The sequence below is a fragment of the Sciurus carolinensis genome, chromosome 1, assembly GCF_902686445.1.
Source record: "Sciurus carolinensis chromosome 1, mSciCar1.2, whole genome shotgun sequence".
NCBI classification, from domain to species: Eukaryota; Metazoa; Chordata; class Mammalia; order Rodentia; family Sciuridae; genus Sciurus; species Sciurus carolinensis.
Window position 1 is genome coordinate 107,616,273 of NC_062213.1, and position 18,212 is coordinate 107,634,484.

At 42.6% G+C, this 18,212-nt stretch overlaps 1 long non-coding RNA gene across 1 annotated transcript; it reads right to left on the reverse strand.

Moving 5' to 3' along the window:
• Nucleotides 1-1,016: 1,016 nt before the first annotated feature.
• On the reverse strand, nt 1,017-10,672 carry LOC124962782 (uncharacterized). Its single transcript, XR_007104592.1, has 3 exons — nt 10,615-10,672; nt 5,858-5,962; nt 1,017-1,378 (listed from the first exon to the last, which is right to left on the reverse strand). It is a non-coding gene; the product is annotated as an uncharacterized LOC124962782 (long non-coding RNA).
• Nucleotides 10,673-18,212: the final 7,540 nt, after the last annotated feature.

The window sequence follows — 18,212 nt, forward strand, 5'->3', positions numbered from 1 at the left end:
TTTGTAAAAAATGGAAGTCGATTTGTATTACCTGGAAGTTGATTTCTCCATTCCCCTCAGTTCTCTTCTTCCACTGGCTCACTGACTTTTTAAAAAATATGTTCTAATTGGTTATAAGTAACAGTAGAATGCATTTTGACACATTGTACACAAATGGAGCACAACTTCTCATTCCTCTGGCTGTACATAGTGCTGAGTCACACCAGTAGTGTAATAATACATGTATATAGGGTAATAATGTCTACCTCATACCGTTCTTCCCATCCCCACTGCCCCACCCCTCTCCTCACTCCCCTCTGCATAATCCAAAGTGCCTTCATTCTTCCCTACCTCCCCTCCCTCCACTATGGTTCAGTATCTGCTTATCAGAGAAAACATTCAGCCTTTGATTTTTGGGGATTGGTTTATTTCACTTAGCATGAGAGTTTCTAGTTCCATCCATTTGCCTGCAAATGCCATAATTTCACTCTTCTTTAAGGCTGAGAATATTCCATTGTGTATATGTACCACATTTTCTTTATCCATTCATCTATTGAAGGACATCTAGGTTGGTTCCATAGTTTACCTATTGTGAATTGAGCTGCTATAAATATTGATGTGGCTGCATCAATATGGTATATTGATTTTAAGTCCTTTGGGTATAATCTGAGGAGTGGGATAGCTGGGTCAAATGGTGGTTCCATTCCAAGTTTTCTGAGGAATCTCCATACTGCATTCCAGAGTAGTTGCACCAATCTGTAGTCCTACCAGCAATGTATGAGTGTACCTTTTCTCCCACATCTTTACCAATACTTATTATTGCTTGTATTCTTGATAATTGCCATTCTAACTTGAATGAAATGAAATCTTAGAGTAGTTTTGATTTGCATTTCTCTAATTAGAGATGATGAACATTTTTTCATATGTTTGTTGATCAATTGTATTTTTTCTTCTGTGAAGTGTCTCTTCAGTTCCTTAGCCCATTTATTGATTTTTTTTTTTTTTTTTTTTTTTTTTTTTTTTTTTTTGGTGTTAAGTTTTTTGAGTTCTTTATATATTCTGGAGATTAATGCTCTATATGAAGTGTGTGTGGTAAAGATTTTCTCCCATTCTGCAGGCTCTCTCTATATGTAGTTGTGTCCTTCGTTGAGAAGAAGATTTTAGTTTGAATCCATCCCATTTATTAATTCTCAATTTTACTTCTTGTGCTTTTGGAGTCTTGTTAAGGAAGTCAGGCCCTAAGTTGACATGATGAAGATTTGTGGCCCACTGACTTTAAAGCCTTTCAAGACCTGTTTCCAACTCAAAATCCACTGGGCAGCTTGTTCATGTCCAGCAGTAAGAACTGTGGCAATAGGTTCCTTGAGGCCCTTGGAAAGTCTGCAGGAAGCAGAGTCAGCTGAAAGGAAACCAAGCCTTAGATGACAAGTTCTGGACACAATTACTGCTATTCTGACAATATAACATCACACGGGACAAAAGTCTCTATCCTGTGGTTTGTCTCCTGGCCCCTCCCTAATCACCCATTCCCATTCTGGACTAATTATTCCAAATCAGGAAGCAGAAGAAGAAAAATTATTTAAGGAAGGTTAAGTTAGCTTGGCATTAATCTCTAAGAAGGAATAAACAATCTATTATGGACAATACTACCTCCCAACAAAACCTTCAAAATTCCTCTTTGTTTTGTAAAAGGCATTGAGAAAGCAATCAGATTATCACTGTGTTTTGGTTAAGGTATTTTGGTTGCAAATAACAAAAGTCCATTTGAGTTAGCTTAAACAAAATGGGAAAATGAATTACATGGATATAAGAGTATCTCACAGATAAGGGAGGATATGTGTCTCAGGAAAGATTTAAGCAAGGAGTTAGAAAACGCATAGGAAGCCAATCAGTTATTTCTTATCTTTCAATCTAGAATCACATTGATTTTCATCTCTGCTTCTCTCTGCACCTCTATTTCATGTTTCTCTCTGCAGACTACCTTTTTCTGCTTTTCTCTACCTGATAGCAACCATTCAGCTCTCAAGTTCAAATGTTCTCAGTTCTAGGTACACATGGGACCTCACTCTTGCTGAATCACAACCCCAGGTTCCGATGAGAAAGAATGTGATTGGCTCAGCTGGAGTCAAGTGTCCATTCCTGATCCAATCCACTCACGGATCCAGACACTGACACACACCGGGAAACCATCCCAATGAGCACACAGAGCAAGGCAAGGGGAACTCTCAGGCAAAGGGGTTACTGAGGGCAAACCAGCAATACTCCAAAGTATCTAAACCACATCATTACCCTGTGTGGACATTACTCTGTGACTGCTGTCCTGTTCCCTTGAACTTTGTTAACCTCCAAGTTGTTAAAAGTGACCATACTCTGGGTCCTTTATTTGTTGCTTTTCTTACCTGAGAAAGTATTTATTTGTTTTAGTCAGTTTTTTCACTGCTATGACTAAAAGATCTGACCAGAACAATTATAGAAGAGGAAAAGTTTATTTGAGGGCTTGTGGCCTCAGAGGTCTCAATCCATAGATAGCAGGTTCCATTACATGGGATTCAAGGTAAGGCTGAACATCATGGCAGAAGAGTATGGTGGAGGGAAGCAGCTCACATGATGATCAGAAAGCAGAGATTCCACCCACCAGATACAAATATATACCCAAAGCCACACCCCAATTCCTACTTCCTCCATCCATACCCCACCACTTCAGTTACCACTCAGTTAATCCCATCAGAGATTAATTCACTGATTGGGTTAAGGCTATCACCCAATCATTTCTCCTCCAAAATTTCTTGCATTGTCTCACATGTGAGCTTTTGGGGGACACCACATCTAAACCACAACAGTATTATTTGTTATTAGGACTTGCTAATGAATCCTAAAATTCATTTTTCAAAATAGTTTTTTTTTTTTTTTCTTTTTTCCAGATGCCTGAATGGGGGTCTCCAAACCCTTAATTCCTAATTACTTGCTGTTTTAGTCAGATTTTGACTGCCATGACCAAAAGACCTAAGGAGAACAATTAGAGGAGAAAGTGGTTGTTTGGGGCTCATGGTTTTAGAGGTCTGAGACCATAGATGGCTGGCTAACTCCAGTGCTCTGGGCCCGAGGTGAGGCAGCACATCATGGTGGAAGGGTGTGGTAGGGGAAAGAGGCTCAGAATGTGGCAACAAAGAAGCGAAGAGACTGCTCCCCTCACTGTGGATAAAATAAAACCCCCAATGGCATACTCCATCAATCCCCCTTCTCCAGCCACACCCTAGTTGCCCACAGTTACCACCCAGTTAATCCCTAAGGGGACTGATGCACTGAGTAGGTCTAGGCTCTCATAACCTAAACTTTCTTGCATTGTCTTACACGTGAGTTTTGGGGGGCCACCCCACATCCAAACTGTAACATTTACTCTCAAATACTGGGAACTGAGGGAATGGTCCTGTGGCCAATTTAGTTAAGGCTAAGATATAATAATACCAATAATAACAACAGTGGGGAGAGGAAGAGTGAAGACAGAGAGGAAATGGACATGGAAGAGAAGGAGCTAGCATTTATTGAACATTCACAACTGCTAGGCACTGTTGTAAGTCAGCATCTTAAGGCACTCTGTGGCCGATTCCTTTTGCAAGCAATTTAGAGATACTGGTAGCTTTGATTGTATTACCCACCCACGTTCAGGATCACTTCTCTCCCCTAGAAGTCTCTGCAAGTGCTTGGTTTGATTGCACAAAATATTACTGATTATTTTCATTTACACAAATAGTTTTCATTTATACCTAATTACCCTGTAGCACAAAGATGATTACGTGTTGATTAACTTTGCTTTAAGATTAATTTCAGTGCTAAACTGTGCCCATTATTTCAGGCTTCTTAGTGTGTTGTGCGTACAGAATTGATTGTCTACTAAAACTTAAAAATAATTAGAAGAAACATCATCTCCTGGGATCCTGGGTTAGAATACAGATGTATCGCAAGTCCTTCCCAAAGGAGTAGAAGATAATTAAATATTCTGAACAATTGATCTTCAGATATCTAAATATCCTTTTTGAAGTAGAGAGAATCTTAGAGTTATGGAGGCATACAATATGGTCTGGTTGCATTTTTAAGGTGCTAAATAGAGGGCTGGGTAGCAATAGGGTATGGAGGAGTACTGGCAATCAAGTTCAATGCCATGGCCAGCCTGCACCCAACAATTACTGGCTCCACTACCTTAGGAAAGTGGGGATGTGGGATTGTGTGCAGGGGACTAATATTTGTTGGATATATACTGTTTTAAGAATGAGTACTGCCAGATACTTAGTAATAGTAGTGGCAGTGATAACAATAATACAGAAACAAGATAGTTAGCATTTATTAAGCCCTTTCTGTGTACAATGTATTATCATATTTAATCCCCAAAATAACCCTAAAGGATTGGTGCTGATATCATCCTCATCCAACGGAAGAGGAATCCAAGGCTCTGAGATGTTCAGTAACGAGAGGAAGACCATGTTGCTAAAACACAGGTAGCATGAATCCAGGTTAGTTGGGTGACAAAATTCCAGTTCATTACAGTTCTTCTAGGTTTTGTCCAAGGTTAAATGGTCCCCAACTTTCCAGAATTTCAGTTTCCTCATTTGTAAAGCTTTATAGTGATATTTTACTTAAAATGCAAGGTCTTTATGTGGCTTAATGGGATCACATAACTGACATAGCATATATTATAAAATGCTAGCAAATATAAATTTGTTAGAAACTTGGAAAATCTACCTGTTTTCCTTAAGCAAAGTAGACGGGCTTTCCTTCTTCCTTCTTTCCCCCTCTTCCTTTCTTCCCTCCCTCCCTCTTTCTTTCCCTCTGTTTCCCTCCCTTTTCTTCCCTTCTGCTCTTTTGTCCCCCTCTCCTGTTGTCTGTTTTCTTTTCATCTTGCAGCAATTCTACCCAGTTTGGGAAGGAATTAACCACTGAGCCCAGAAAAGTGTGCATTTTAATTAGTCATCTGTGAGTCACTGGGAAATGGCTTTGTTGCTCTGAAGACAGGAGACCTGGAAGTTTCTCACACAGAACTGGCTGCATACCCAGCAGGGGCTCAGGGCATAGTTGCTAAAAAATGGATGATACCCTTGTTCCAGGTAGGAAACTCTCTGAATAAATATGAGCAATGTCTTTTTAGAGGATCATCTTCATACTGTGTCTGGGGCCCTAACCTGGGAATCTTCTACAAAAAAACTGAACATCTGCCCTTGGTGGGGTAGGGTGTATCAGTCATGGCAACAGTGATCAGAAAATCCAGATTAGATCTAAGTCACAATTGTGACACTATTTTGCTCTGTAATCTTGGGGAAGTTATTTTTCCTCTCTGAGCCTCAATTTTCTCATCTATAGAAATGATAGTGACCATATGCAATGGTTCATGCCTATAATCCCAGCTACTCAGAAGACTGGGGCAGGAGGATCACAAGTTCAAGGCCAGCCTTGGGAAATTAGCAAAACTCTGTCTCAAAAGAAAAAAATAAAAATGACTGGGGATACAGCTCAGTGGTAGAGCACCCCTGGGTTCAATCTTTAGTACTGAGAAAAAAAAAAATGGTAGGGAGGAGGGATAGCAGTGATAACAATGTGTTGGAAATGGGAGTATTAAATGAAATAAGGGGTGCCTGACAAACAATATGCAATTAATCACAAATACTAGTTGTGATTATAATCATAATTATGCATTTTTACAGTAATGGGGAGAGGGCAGAGGTAAAAGCCAGAGACCTGAACCCTGGAAACTCTCTCAATAGTAGGATTTACAGAGAGCTCACCTGTTTTCTTCTAGGAGGTTCACTCATAGATAGTCCTTTTAGAGTTTTCATTATTGAGAAAAACAAACACAGATGTCACTTACCAGAGCACACAGAGCTCATACCTGTACCTGAGTCACTCAGTGATGATGGTGGGCAGCTGGGAAAGTCCACAAGACTAGGCTCTGGGGACAGGGGCCATTTCTCTGAGAGTCACTCCCAATGGCTAACTGAAGAGAAGAGAGGCAAATGTCCAATGTACAGAATCAGCCATCACCCCAGAGTCTACATGAATCCCTACCCAGAATCTGTGACCTTTACGTATTCTCCTCCCCCACTTCCACCCCCAGCTGCCCAGTCCTCATCATGTTAACCTGACACTGAGGGGCAGGAATGCTGGCAGGAGACCCTCAGGGATGCTTGCCCTGGGAGCCCCTTTCCCTCAGCTCAGGGCAGGCTCAGATCTCCCATCTCTCCAGGTACAGCTCTGATACACCCAGACAGAGAGGGGAGTGAGGCTCCCCAACAGGAACTGAACTTCGTTTTGGAAGTCTGGAAGCCACATTCAAATTATACTGCAAAAATGCTGAATAACCATGAGCAAGTCACTTAATATCTGAGTCTCAGCTTCCTCCTTTATAAAATGGAGATATTCAGATTTTCCCTGACTTTCTCACGTTGATAATATGAAAATCACATTTATAAGCAAAAACCAACAACAAAAATCCTGGAAACAAAGATACTATTTAAATGTTTCATTTTAGGAGACCACTGAAACAGTTAACAGCAATAAGCTAGATGTATATGTAGCAATATGGTTGGATTTTAAAAGCATGATCTTGAATAGAAAATTCAAGCAACAAAATGAGCTATAAAACACAATACTATTCACATAAATTAAAAACGTGTGCTCACAAGGCAATCATTTGTGCTTTTTAAAGATTCAACATTAAGTAAATCAGGATAGAAATGGGACTAAGGATGGAGGATAATATGAAGTAGTGAATGAATAGTGACCAGGACCTTGCATGGACCAACCGTTACAGCGTGACATGAGCTACGGGTAGCTTCATTCAACCCTGTGTACTTGAGATCCAAGAAAAATGTTTATTATTATAAAGCATCATCTTTGTGAAGTAAGAGAGGGTTGACAATACTTTCTTCGAGAGGTTCAATTATTTATTCATTTGATAAACATTTGCTTAACATCTACAACAAGCCAAACTTCACCAAGTCCTGGGACTATACAGCTAGAAACAAACATCCTGCCCTCACATCCTTTTGTTTACAGAGAAGAAAGCAAATGACACAATATGGTAGATAGTATCTGATTGAGGTCCAGACAAAGCCACGTCAAGAAGAGGCACCATCCCAGCCTGAGGAAGGAGGGGGATCGAAGCTCAAGCTGTGTGGGAAGCAGAGGAAGAGTCAGTCTGGTGAAGAAGGTGGGGACAGAAATGCCAGGCCTAGGACTGGGATTGTGGCTCAGTGGTGGAGCGCTTGCCTAGCACGGGTGGGCACTGGTTTGGATCCTCAGCACCACATAAAAATAAATAAATAAAAGAAAAAGTTATTTTTAAAGAAGAAAGAAAGAAATGCCATGCCTAGGAAACCACAAGTTCTGTTGAACTGAGAACAAAGGAAGGTGTGGCTCAGAACAGGCCCACATGGCATAGCAGGACCAGAAACACAGGCAGGAGCCCGGACTGAAGGACCTTTGAGATCAACAAGAGGAGTTCAGATTTTCCCTGAATGCAAGGAAGCTGATGTGATTTAACCCGGAGAAGATCACATGCAGTCATGTGGGCACAGCGTAGAGAATGGATTAAGGGAGGGAAACTTGAGGGCGTGGAGCCCATTTAGGAGGCTGTATGAGCCCTGGGGACCTGAGTGGAGGTAGTGGCTTTGGGAAAGGAAAGAAGAAAGCAAGGTCCTAAGAGAGAGAATTCAGGAGTATGTAGATAGATGTCAGACTAGATGTGGGGTAGAGCAAGAGAGAACCAGAGATAATGTCTGGGTTCCTAACTCAAAACCCAAGGTTTGGCAGTATGGAGATTCCTCAGAAAACTTGGAATGCAACCACCATTTGACCCAGTTATCCCACTCCTCAGTATATACCCAAAGGACTTAAAATCAGCATACTACAGTAATGCAGCCACATCAAAGTTTATAGAGGCTCAATTCACAATTGCTAAGCTATGGAACTAACCTAGGTGCCCTTCAACAGATGAATGGATAAAGAAAATGTGGTATATATACACAATGGAATAATACTCAGCCCAAAAGAAGAATGAAATTATGGCATTTGCCAATAAATGGATGGAACTGGAGACTTTCATGCTAAGTGAAATAAGCCAATCCCAAAAAACCAAAGGCCAGATGTCCTCTCTGATATGTGGGTGTTAACACATAATACACAAAGGGGAGGAAGGAGTGGAGGTTCACCAGATTGATTGGAGGGAGCCGGGAAAGAGAAGGGGATGGGAATGAGAAAGACAGTAGAATGATTTTGATGTTGCATTCCTATATTCATATATAAATACATGATCAGTGTAACTTCACATCTTGTACAACCTCAAAAATGGGGAATTATACTCCATGTATGTATGATATGTCAAATACATTGTGTTATGTATAACAGAACACAACAAATAAAACTTTTTTTTTTTTTGATGCTGGGGATTGAACCCAGGGCCTTGTGATACAAGGCAAACACTCTACCAACTGAGCTATATCCCCAGCCCCCAAATAAAACATTAAAAAAAAAAAACAAACAACCACAAAAATCAAGGCTTGGTTCTAGCCATTCTCCAGAATAAGAAATCCAGAAGGAAGGACAGCTGCAGGTAAGAAAGTGAGCTCAGTTGGAAGAGATGAGGTTTGGAGTGCTGGGGGTGGTTGTATACACACACACAACTTGGAAGAGGGCACTGGGTTGGAAATATTTGTATTTGGAGCACGGCAACACAAAGTCACAGGGAGATCTGAGGGCACAAAGAGAAGAGGGCCAAGGATGAACCATCCGGTTAAGAGATGGGTGGAGAAATTGGAACCTGTAGAAAGAACTAAGAAACCAGAGAATGAATGAGCTGGACAGTGTGCTGTACACCTGTCATCCCAGTTACTCAGGAGGCTGAGGCAGGAAGATTGCTTGAGCCTATGAGTTTGGCGCCAACCTGGACAACAGAGGGAGAACCTCCCCCATCTTTTAAAATAAATAAGGAAAAAGAAAAAGAAATGAGTCATGGAAGTCAGAGAGAGGTTTCAAGGAGAAAGCAGGGATCAACAAATAATGCAAGACTGAGATGAATATGACAAATAATACAGATACAGACATTTCTAAAAGACCACAGATAACAACAGGAAGTAGATCCCTGCTACAGTGGATTCAGAGACAAGCAGAGGCAGTTTGAAGAGCAGAAAACTCTCTTCAGGAAGAGAAAGAGGAAGATGAAACCATGACTACAAGAATCAAAGAAGGAATTTTCAAACAATGAAAGCAACACCCGCAGATACAGAGAAAAGGTTTTGTGAAAGAAGAGTCGAGAAATAGGCAAAGAGGGGAGGATGGGTGGGAGGGAACCTTCAGGAAGGAGGCAAAGAAGTGAGTGCAGGTCACAGATGAAGGATTCACATGGACTGAAGCAGAGACACTTTGCCCCTGGATGCAATTCATTTTCCAATTTTCCCAAAGTGATACTCCATAAATAGTTATTTGTACAAGTATCTGTTGATAAGTTTACCTGAAAGCTGTTTCCTCTTCCTCTTTCCCTCCTTTCCTCTCTCCAAGACTTCCTCTAATAAAGAGAGGCACACTGAGGCACACTGAAAGCCAGAAGGGAGGGAGGGCTAGGGGCCAGCAGAGGCTGAGTGGGCAAAGAAGCCCCGATCATGATGGCTCACGGGTCCACATCCCTCCTAACTCCAACTCAGTGCTTCTGCTGAGCCACAAAGCAAGCTGAGAAGCCCATCTCATTCATGGGGAAACTGCCCTGGCTTCTTCACAGTTTAAAACTGTTCTTGATCCACTTCTCAGTTTTTATCTTATGCTGCTCCTTTAGTTTGCAAGATCTTTTTTTTTTTTTTTTTTTTTTTTTTTTTTTTTTTAAATTTCCAACATCTCATTCTTGGCTGCTTCTGAAGAGTTTTACCTTGGGGGCTGGGGATATAGCTCAGTTGGTAGAGTACCTGTCTTGCATGCACAAGGCCCTGGGTTCAATCCCCAGCACCACAAAAAAAAAAAAAAAAAAAAAAAAAAAAAAGAGTTTTACCTTGTGTTCCATTCTTTGATACTCTAGCTTCTGACTATGTGGGATAAAATTCATGTATTCACGCCCTTCCTCATTCGAAAAGGGGTTTGGGGTGGTAAACAAGGATACATTAACTACAATATAATACGATTTTTTTTTTCAGTACTGGGAATTGAGCCAGGGATGCTCTGTCACTGAGCTGTATCTCCATCCCTTTTTATTAAGAGACAGGGTCTTGCTGAATTGCTCAGGCTGGGCTCCAACTTGAGACCCTCCTGCCTCAGCCTTCCCAAGTCACTGGGATTACAGGTATACACCACTGTGCCTGGCTACAACAAATTTTTTTTTAAAGTGAGATCATGACTGGGAAGGAAATGTAAAGTTAAAGGAAGAAATAATATAAATCCAAGGTGAAAATGCATCCCATAAATTTCTATACACTTCACTTTAAATGGTCATGGGTTAAGTTCTGAGCCTCCTAACAGTCACTGTAAAAAGAGAAATACTATGCTTTTAAATAAAAACAAATGGTATACAAGAAGCTATACCAAAAAAAAAAATAAATAAAAATAAAAATAAAATGCTTGCAAAATTCAGGGTTAGAGGATCCACTTCCAAGACAGAACACTCACATGATAGCAAGTTGTTGCTGGCTGTTGATAGGGTGCCTCCATTTCTCATCACATGGACTTCTCCACAGTGTAGCTTGAGCATCCTCACAACATGGTGACTGACTTCCCCCAGAGTGGACAATATAAGAAAGAATAAGGTAGAAGACACAATATCCTTTTTTGGCAGTGCTGGGGATCATCCAGGACCTCATGTATGCTAGGCAAATGCTCTACACCCCATCCCCTGAAGTCACAGTTTCTTTTGTGACTAACCTCAAGAGTCACACTCCATTAATTCACCAGAATTAATGTACCACATCCTATTAGTTACACAGTGAGGTCTATTCAGTGTAGGAAGTGACTACACAAAGTTATGACTTACTAGGAGGCAAGATCATTGGGGCCATCTTGGAGGCTGCCATTTGAGTATTCAAAAAGTAGATACTTGCCTGATCCATTGAACCTCATCTTTAACATTCTTAACGGTAAGTGCCTCCAGAGGCCAGTGCGCAGCAGAGAAACCCTCTTCAAACGAGGTAGCCAACCAGAGACTAAAAGTATGTGTTCAAGTACCCAACTCTCAAAATGTCTGGCTTCTTTGTGGATAAGACCTGCAGAATCTAGAGGAATGGTGGGAATGCCTGTCTTTACCTCCATTGATGCTTTTTTTTTTTTGCAACCAAGCATTTTGGAAATGTTCAGTTGCCAGGAGCTCAATGTTATGTTATCTGACAAGTACATGGAGTTCAGCTCCTCCCTGTTACCAATTAAGGGAAGACCCATATTCTCTAATAGGCTGAGCTGGAGATGGGCTGTCAGCCACCTGTGGAAGTTCAGGAACCTGGCTAGCATACATGTTTGGCTGGCAGGAGAACCTATCACATATAATACCTGTCCTCGATGCAGACAGCCTTGGCATTTAGGGCATTCCAACTTTAAATCCACACCCTTCGTCCTTGCCCAAGAGCAGAAAAGCAATTCATTCCCTATTTTTAAATTTTAGCAATCCTTCAAACTCCAGCTCAAAAGTGCCCATCAAGTCCCTCACTCCCTCCATACCTACTCTTCTTACCTCTTCCAGACCAGGGCCCAGCCTCTTCCCTGCCTCCCTGCCCAAACTTCCTGGCCCATACTTGCTTCAGGGGCAGGGATTAGTCAAGGCCAAGAAGAAAAGGTGAGCACAGAACGTGACTAACAGGACATACAGAGGTGGACAGATTGATCCCATCATCTCCTTCAGATACAATGCCTCAGTCTCACCAGATCAGCTTGGACCCTATGAGACCTCAGGTCTATTCTCCAGAGGTTCTTATCACTTTTGTCTTTACAAAATGTGCCTTAGTCAGACCTGGTGGTACCCACCTGTAATCCCAGCTACTTGGGAGACTGAGCAGGAAGATAAAAGTTTGAGGCCAGCCTTAGTAACTTGGCAAGACCCTACCTAAAAAAATAAAAAATACAAAAGACTGGGTGTGTATCTTATCTTGGTGGTAGAATACCCTGGGTTCTATCCTCAGTACCAAAAAAAAAAAAAAAAAAAAAAAAAAAAAGGAAGGGGGGTTTTATATATATATATATATATATATATATATATATATATATATATATATATAAAATTTAGAAAGGATCATTTCAAGGCACAGAGATACCCAGAAATGATATCCAATTTTTTTTTTTTTTATGTTTGTTCAGGCCTTTCCTCATCCCCAGAAAATGCCTGAAATTTTTTATCAGATTCTCAAGATCCAAAGAGGTTAAGAATCCTGTCCCCAGACAAAATTGTGGCCCACAGGCCAAAAATGGCCCTCAGAGGTTATTGGTTTGGACCTCACAGTGTTTGGGGAGTTTCTGCCAACATAGAAAAGTTAGAGGATTTCACACAGAATTTTGGAGTTCTGGCTTTTGAAAGATTTTGGGAAATGAGGCATCCCTGAGTCTACATTCCCTGGTGGCAAAATTGGCCAGCTCAGGGTAGCAGCTGCCCTTCAGATGGGGCATGGATCTGCATCCTCCCCACTGGGAGCCAATTACTCCTTGATGATTCTTCCTGCCCTGCCCCAGTTTAGATCCTTTGTCTCAGATTTTTATAAACCTTTCCCTTCAGCAGTTGGTTTTCACTGCCTGAAGCCCCTGCTCTCCCTTGGTAGTAACTGTCCCTACCCGTGCAAAGCCTCATGCACACTCCTGCCCTTTGATCTGGTGGATGGAGAGCTCTTCCTTCAGTCCTGGACGCCCTACCCGGGGTGGGTCCACCTGAGCCAACTCCGGCCCGACTCCACCCTCATTCCTGATTGGCCAACAAACAGGTGGGTAGAAGCCGCTTCCTTCCAGGCTGTATCCTCCAGGCTTGCATGCCTCTGGAAGTGGGGCCTCAGTGTCATGGTCCTTAACCCCACTTCAGTGTCGATGTGGGAGTTTTCTTCAGTAACAAAGGTGATACTTTGTCTCCACCTGTTTAAACATTGTGTGTTTTCTCTCTAGACCCTTGCTCACCACTGACTATCTGTGTGACTAAACCAAGCCACTTAATCTCTCTTCTTTCTCAGTTCCCTGGACTGTAGAAAGAGAAGGATGACATGAGTGTCACCCTCACAGAGCTGTCACAAAAGTAAATTGAGAACATTCCATTTTAAAGGTTTAGCTTAATATCTGGAACTCAATAACCATAATCTATTATGATTGCTGACCTCAGTGATGTAAAAAGTAAACCAAAACAAGGAAACCAAAAGCAAAATAGAGAAATACCTGGAGCCTGGTTGCTCAGCAGTCCCCTTTCTCCCTTGCATGGCCTCTGAAATGACTTCAGGAAAAGTCCCAGGGGTCCTCTGACCAGTATAAAGCCACTTTTCTAGCTTCTTGGACAGCCCTCCACCAGCCCCATGCTGCAACCAGACACCTGAGAGTCCCCTTGACTCTCTCTCCCCTGCAGGCATGTGGCCATCCCAGGACCTGCTGGCAGGCACCCTAAACGCCTCCCACATCTCCCCTTTCCCAGTCCCACTGCAACTAACCTTGCCATGTGGATTTTTCCTTTTATCCATGAAATTCAGTAGTTCACTGAATTTCAGATTGAAATTCAAATATCTAATTGAATATTTATCAAGACCTTCTATATGTGGGGCACTGCTGTAGTTACTACAGACAGCAGTGAGCAAGAGACAGTCCTACCCTCAGGGAGCCTCCATCCTTCTGGAAGGAAACAGAAAATACACTTAAGTAAAAGATATGGTGTGGTGGGTAGAGAAAAATAAAACATGGAAGTAGCATGGGGAGTAGAGGGTATGGACTATTTCAAATAAAATGGTTAGGAACACTTCACTGACAAGGAGACATAAAGGCTGGAAGGAGATGAGGGAGTAGGCCGCATGGGTAGCTGAGGAAGAGTGTTCCAGAGAGGAGCGGAAAGGCCCTGAGGTTGGTATAACAGGCATGGTCAAGGGTTTGTGTGGCTGAACTGGGAAGGCTGAGGGAGATGGAGTCACAGAGTTACAGGGTCAGCCCATGTGCCGCCTGGAGGGTCACTGTAGTGGCCTTTGGCCCTTACTCTGAGTGCAATAAGAACATGACTGAGATGTTCCACTTCATACTTATGTCCTGTTGTGGTTTCCTATCTGGCCTCCCTGAGGCCTCTGCCCTGCCTGCCAGTGTCACCAGATTCAGCTTTTTGCAACTTGCATTATTGAGACTTCCACAGGAGGGGCATTTCTCTGTCAGAGTGTACAAGTTTGTGAATGGAACTTAGGCGTGCCTCCCTGACTTTTCCACTGCTGCTATCCCAGCAACACCCCCAGCTCTGTAATGTGCAAGGGATCCTCATTCCGAGGGTCAACCACAGCGTCTCTTGTGTTTTTTATTCCAAATGCATGCAGGGCTTATCCGCTGTCTCCACTCTCTCCAACTGCTCAGGCACTGCTAACCACCATGGAGGTGGGAGGAGAACATGCCAGCCAGGAGCTTCCCATCAAGGGCAAATCTCATTGGCCATTCATTCATCCATCTGCCTTTCTTAGAGGGCAGGACAGTGGCTTTTATTTATCTCAGTATCTCTATTGCTCAGCACAACTCCTTGTCTATAATAGAAACTCAATTAAATGTCAGTTTAAAAATGAACAAGCTCTTTTCTTTCCCTCTTGACACCCAAGTCATTAAGCTAGCACTGGTCTTTTTCTCTGCTCTCAAGCACTTGCTTGCACTTGGGTTGCTGTACTTGTCACAGCCCAGTCTTTATTGGTTCTGTGTGTACATTAGATCCCCCACCCTACCACTGACCAGGTCACAAACTAACTGACCAAGAATTTTTTTTTTTTTTTTTTTTTTTTTTTTTTTTTTTTTTAGAGTCAGGGTCCCACTAAGTTGCTTAGGGCCTTGCTAAGTTACTGAGGCTGGCTGTGAACTTGGGATTCTCCTGTCTCAGTCTCCCAAGTTACAGGCATGTACCACCATGCCCGACTGGAATTAATTTTTATATCCACATTGTGTTCTTGTCTCTGTACTAAGAGTAAGGACTTTGGGATCAGATTGGCATTTCTTTCATGGCTTTCTACCCTGTGTGGCATGGGTCAGCCATTTTGCCTCTAAGCTTTATTCTCCTTTCTTCAAAATAGACATGGTGATGGCGATGCCTATCTCATAGCGCTATTGAAGAAACTAAGTGAGCCACTGCATGGGGTTTGCCACTGATTAAGGGCTCCACAAGGCAGCTGTGATCATTGGAGGCATTGTGGAGTGTTTCTCAAACTTGTGTAAAGTCCAGTACCTTCTAAAGGAGGAAATTTTTCATAGGATGCCCGAGAACACATATACAAAAACCCTGACTTAAAACAAGTTTTGTCCTGCTGGGCACAGTGGTGCATGCCTGTAATCCAGTGGCTTGGGAGACTGTGGCAGGAGGATCGTGAGCAACTCAATGAGATCCTGTCTCTAACTTTAAAAAAAAATTTTTTTTTAAAGATAAAGCCAGGGTCAGGTGAAGCTCTGCTCTCTGATGGAGAAGCAGATCTAAAGAGTTACACCAGCAATCTTTATTTACATATGTCTCATCAGGTGAAAGACTATGGATAAAATATTTTTTAAAAAGCCTGGAGATGTGGCTCAGTAGTTAAGCACCCTTGGTTTTGATCCCCAGTACAAAAAAAAAAAAAAAAAAAAAAAAGTTTTTCCTTTAGAAATGGTATAAGAACTTTTTGTAAAGCATATTTGGGCATTGAAAAATCAAAATTCAAGCAATTCTTGGAAAATTGCAGAATCTGAGAAGCTTTTGTTTACTAAGCTGATTTGGAGTAGAACCAAAGGCCGAGGAAGGCAGAAGCCCCTTCCCATGGCAGTGTGGTTTCCCTCCAGGGGACATTTCTTGGTGGTGACCTGCAGAGACCAGAGCCTTTTGTTGTGCCCACAGGGGCAGGAGGGAGTGCTTCTGAGGAGGAGACAAAAGGCCAGTGGTTTGTCCCTAGCAAGTCTTGCCTGGTATGGGTCCAGGCCACCGGTGAGCTTGCCCTCCCCGCCCCCCAGCCCTGGAGCCAGCACAAGGCTGAGGGGATCTAGACTGTGGCAAGAACAGGACTCCTGGGCAGAGGCAGGAAAAAGTTCAGGGAAAACAAAGTAACTCAGAAATGTTACTTGTCTAGCAGATGAGAAACCACCAGGGTGAGACAGAACTCAAGGCAAAGATCTGGGATGCTAAATATAGAGGATCTTGCTCCTTCCCTGGGCCAGACCCACAGCATCAAAGGAAGCCCTGCAGGGGCTGAGGACCCTCTGGGTCTGCTACACAGATGGTCTACAAATGCCACTTTTCGGCCCAGCCTCCCCAAACATGCTCCCTGCTTCTCCTCTTCGCCAGCAGAAGTCAGTTTCTGGGAGTCACCCTGGCCACAGTCTCAGAGTGGAAACATCTAGAGAGTTTCCAGTGTGGGTTTTAAAGAGAGCTGGAGAGCTCCCTCCCTAACAGCAGCATATGGCAGCTTTCCCCACGTAGTCAGCAGGCCAAGTCCTCAGTAGTAAACAGATCAACCGCTCCCCAGTCTCCTTCCCTGAACCTAAACACAAGTCTAACCGATCATGACAGCAACTAGCAGGCTCATTCCGCAAAAGCCAAGGGAGATCCTTGACATGCAGAACTCATCTGGGAGACAGCCGCTGCTGCCCGCCGGCCCGGGAAGAGGGCTTCCTCTGAAGTCTGCTCCTCTCCCAGACTCTGCTTCCAGCTTGGAATGTCATTTTTCTTCCCCCAGGAGAAATGGAAAGAGTGAAATGACATTAAATCAAGCCCAGCACCCTAAAATGTTCCCTGTGGCAACTCCGCAGGGGCGCACAGTGCTGTTGTCCTGCAGAGACTGAATGTGGAAAGGCTCCTGGGAGCTGCCCCTCGGCAGGGCTGTCACTTTGTCCGCGACAGCGCTGGTGGAGGCAGAACCCCAGTGACAAGGCACCTCCAGGAAGGTTTTGGATTAGAGGAAGAATCAGCAGTGCTCTGAATCACCACAGCGTACAGGAATCTACTGGTTCTAAAAGTAGAGTCTACTGGTTCTAAAAGAAAAACTTGACTTGGTCCACAGAACCCAAAGAACCAAAAAGAACCCCGGCTCCCTCTTTCAATCATCCCCCCATACCCCACACCCCAGCCCAGCTTTCCTTTGCCACTTTAAATGGAAAGGGTCTTCCATAGGGCAATTGGGCAATGTATGTCAAAGATTTTAAAAGTTCAACCTCTAGGAACTTACCCCAAGAAAATAATCTGTTTTGTTTGAAATTCATGTGTTCTCACCAGGTGTGGTGGTACACACCTGTAATCTCAGTGGCTCAGGAGGCTGAGGCAGAAGGATTGCAAGTTCAAAGCCAGCCTTAGCAACTTAGTGAGGCCCTAAACAACTCAGTGAAATCCTGTCTCTAAACAAAATATTAAAAAGGGTCTGAGAATGTGGCTCAGTGGTTTAGGGTCCCTGGATTCAACCCCTAGTACCAAAAAGAAGAAAGAAAAAAAAAATTATCTGTTCTCTTTGAAATGCTATTTGGGTTTTTTGTTGTTGTTGTTGTTTTTTTTCTTTGTTTTGTTTTTTTCAGAGTCAGTTTGGCCAAGCCAGAGTATTGCACTACATCTGCAAAGAATATTCAAATATATTTACATGGAGTCTTTCAACTGTGCTTCAAGAAATCCTTTACATAACATTACAATGTATTAGTTTTTGTTTGTTTTGTTCTTGAGTAACTGGGAATTGAACCCAGGGCTTCTAGCATGCTAGGTAAGCGCTGTACCTCTGAGCTACATCCTTGCTCCTTACATACATTACAATGGAAATGGTGCCCACTGAAGTTGTCATGGGGACATTGCATATGTTTTATATATTGAATTAATTAGGGTAAGCTAATTGCCAAATAGATCAACAAAAAATAATGGCTCAAATTTGTTTCTTGCTAAAGTAAACAAATAGTTCAATACCTAGTTTCCATTGTCTTTCTGTAATTAGTCCTTTAGTACCCAGCTTCCAAGTTTTCCTTGCAGGTCTTCTCTGTTTCAGTCTGTTGGAAGGAGATATTTTCTTATGAAGGAGGTTCACAGTAGTGGGTACCACTTCCATTCTCATTCCATTGACTGTAATTTTGTCACATTCCCACACCTAACA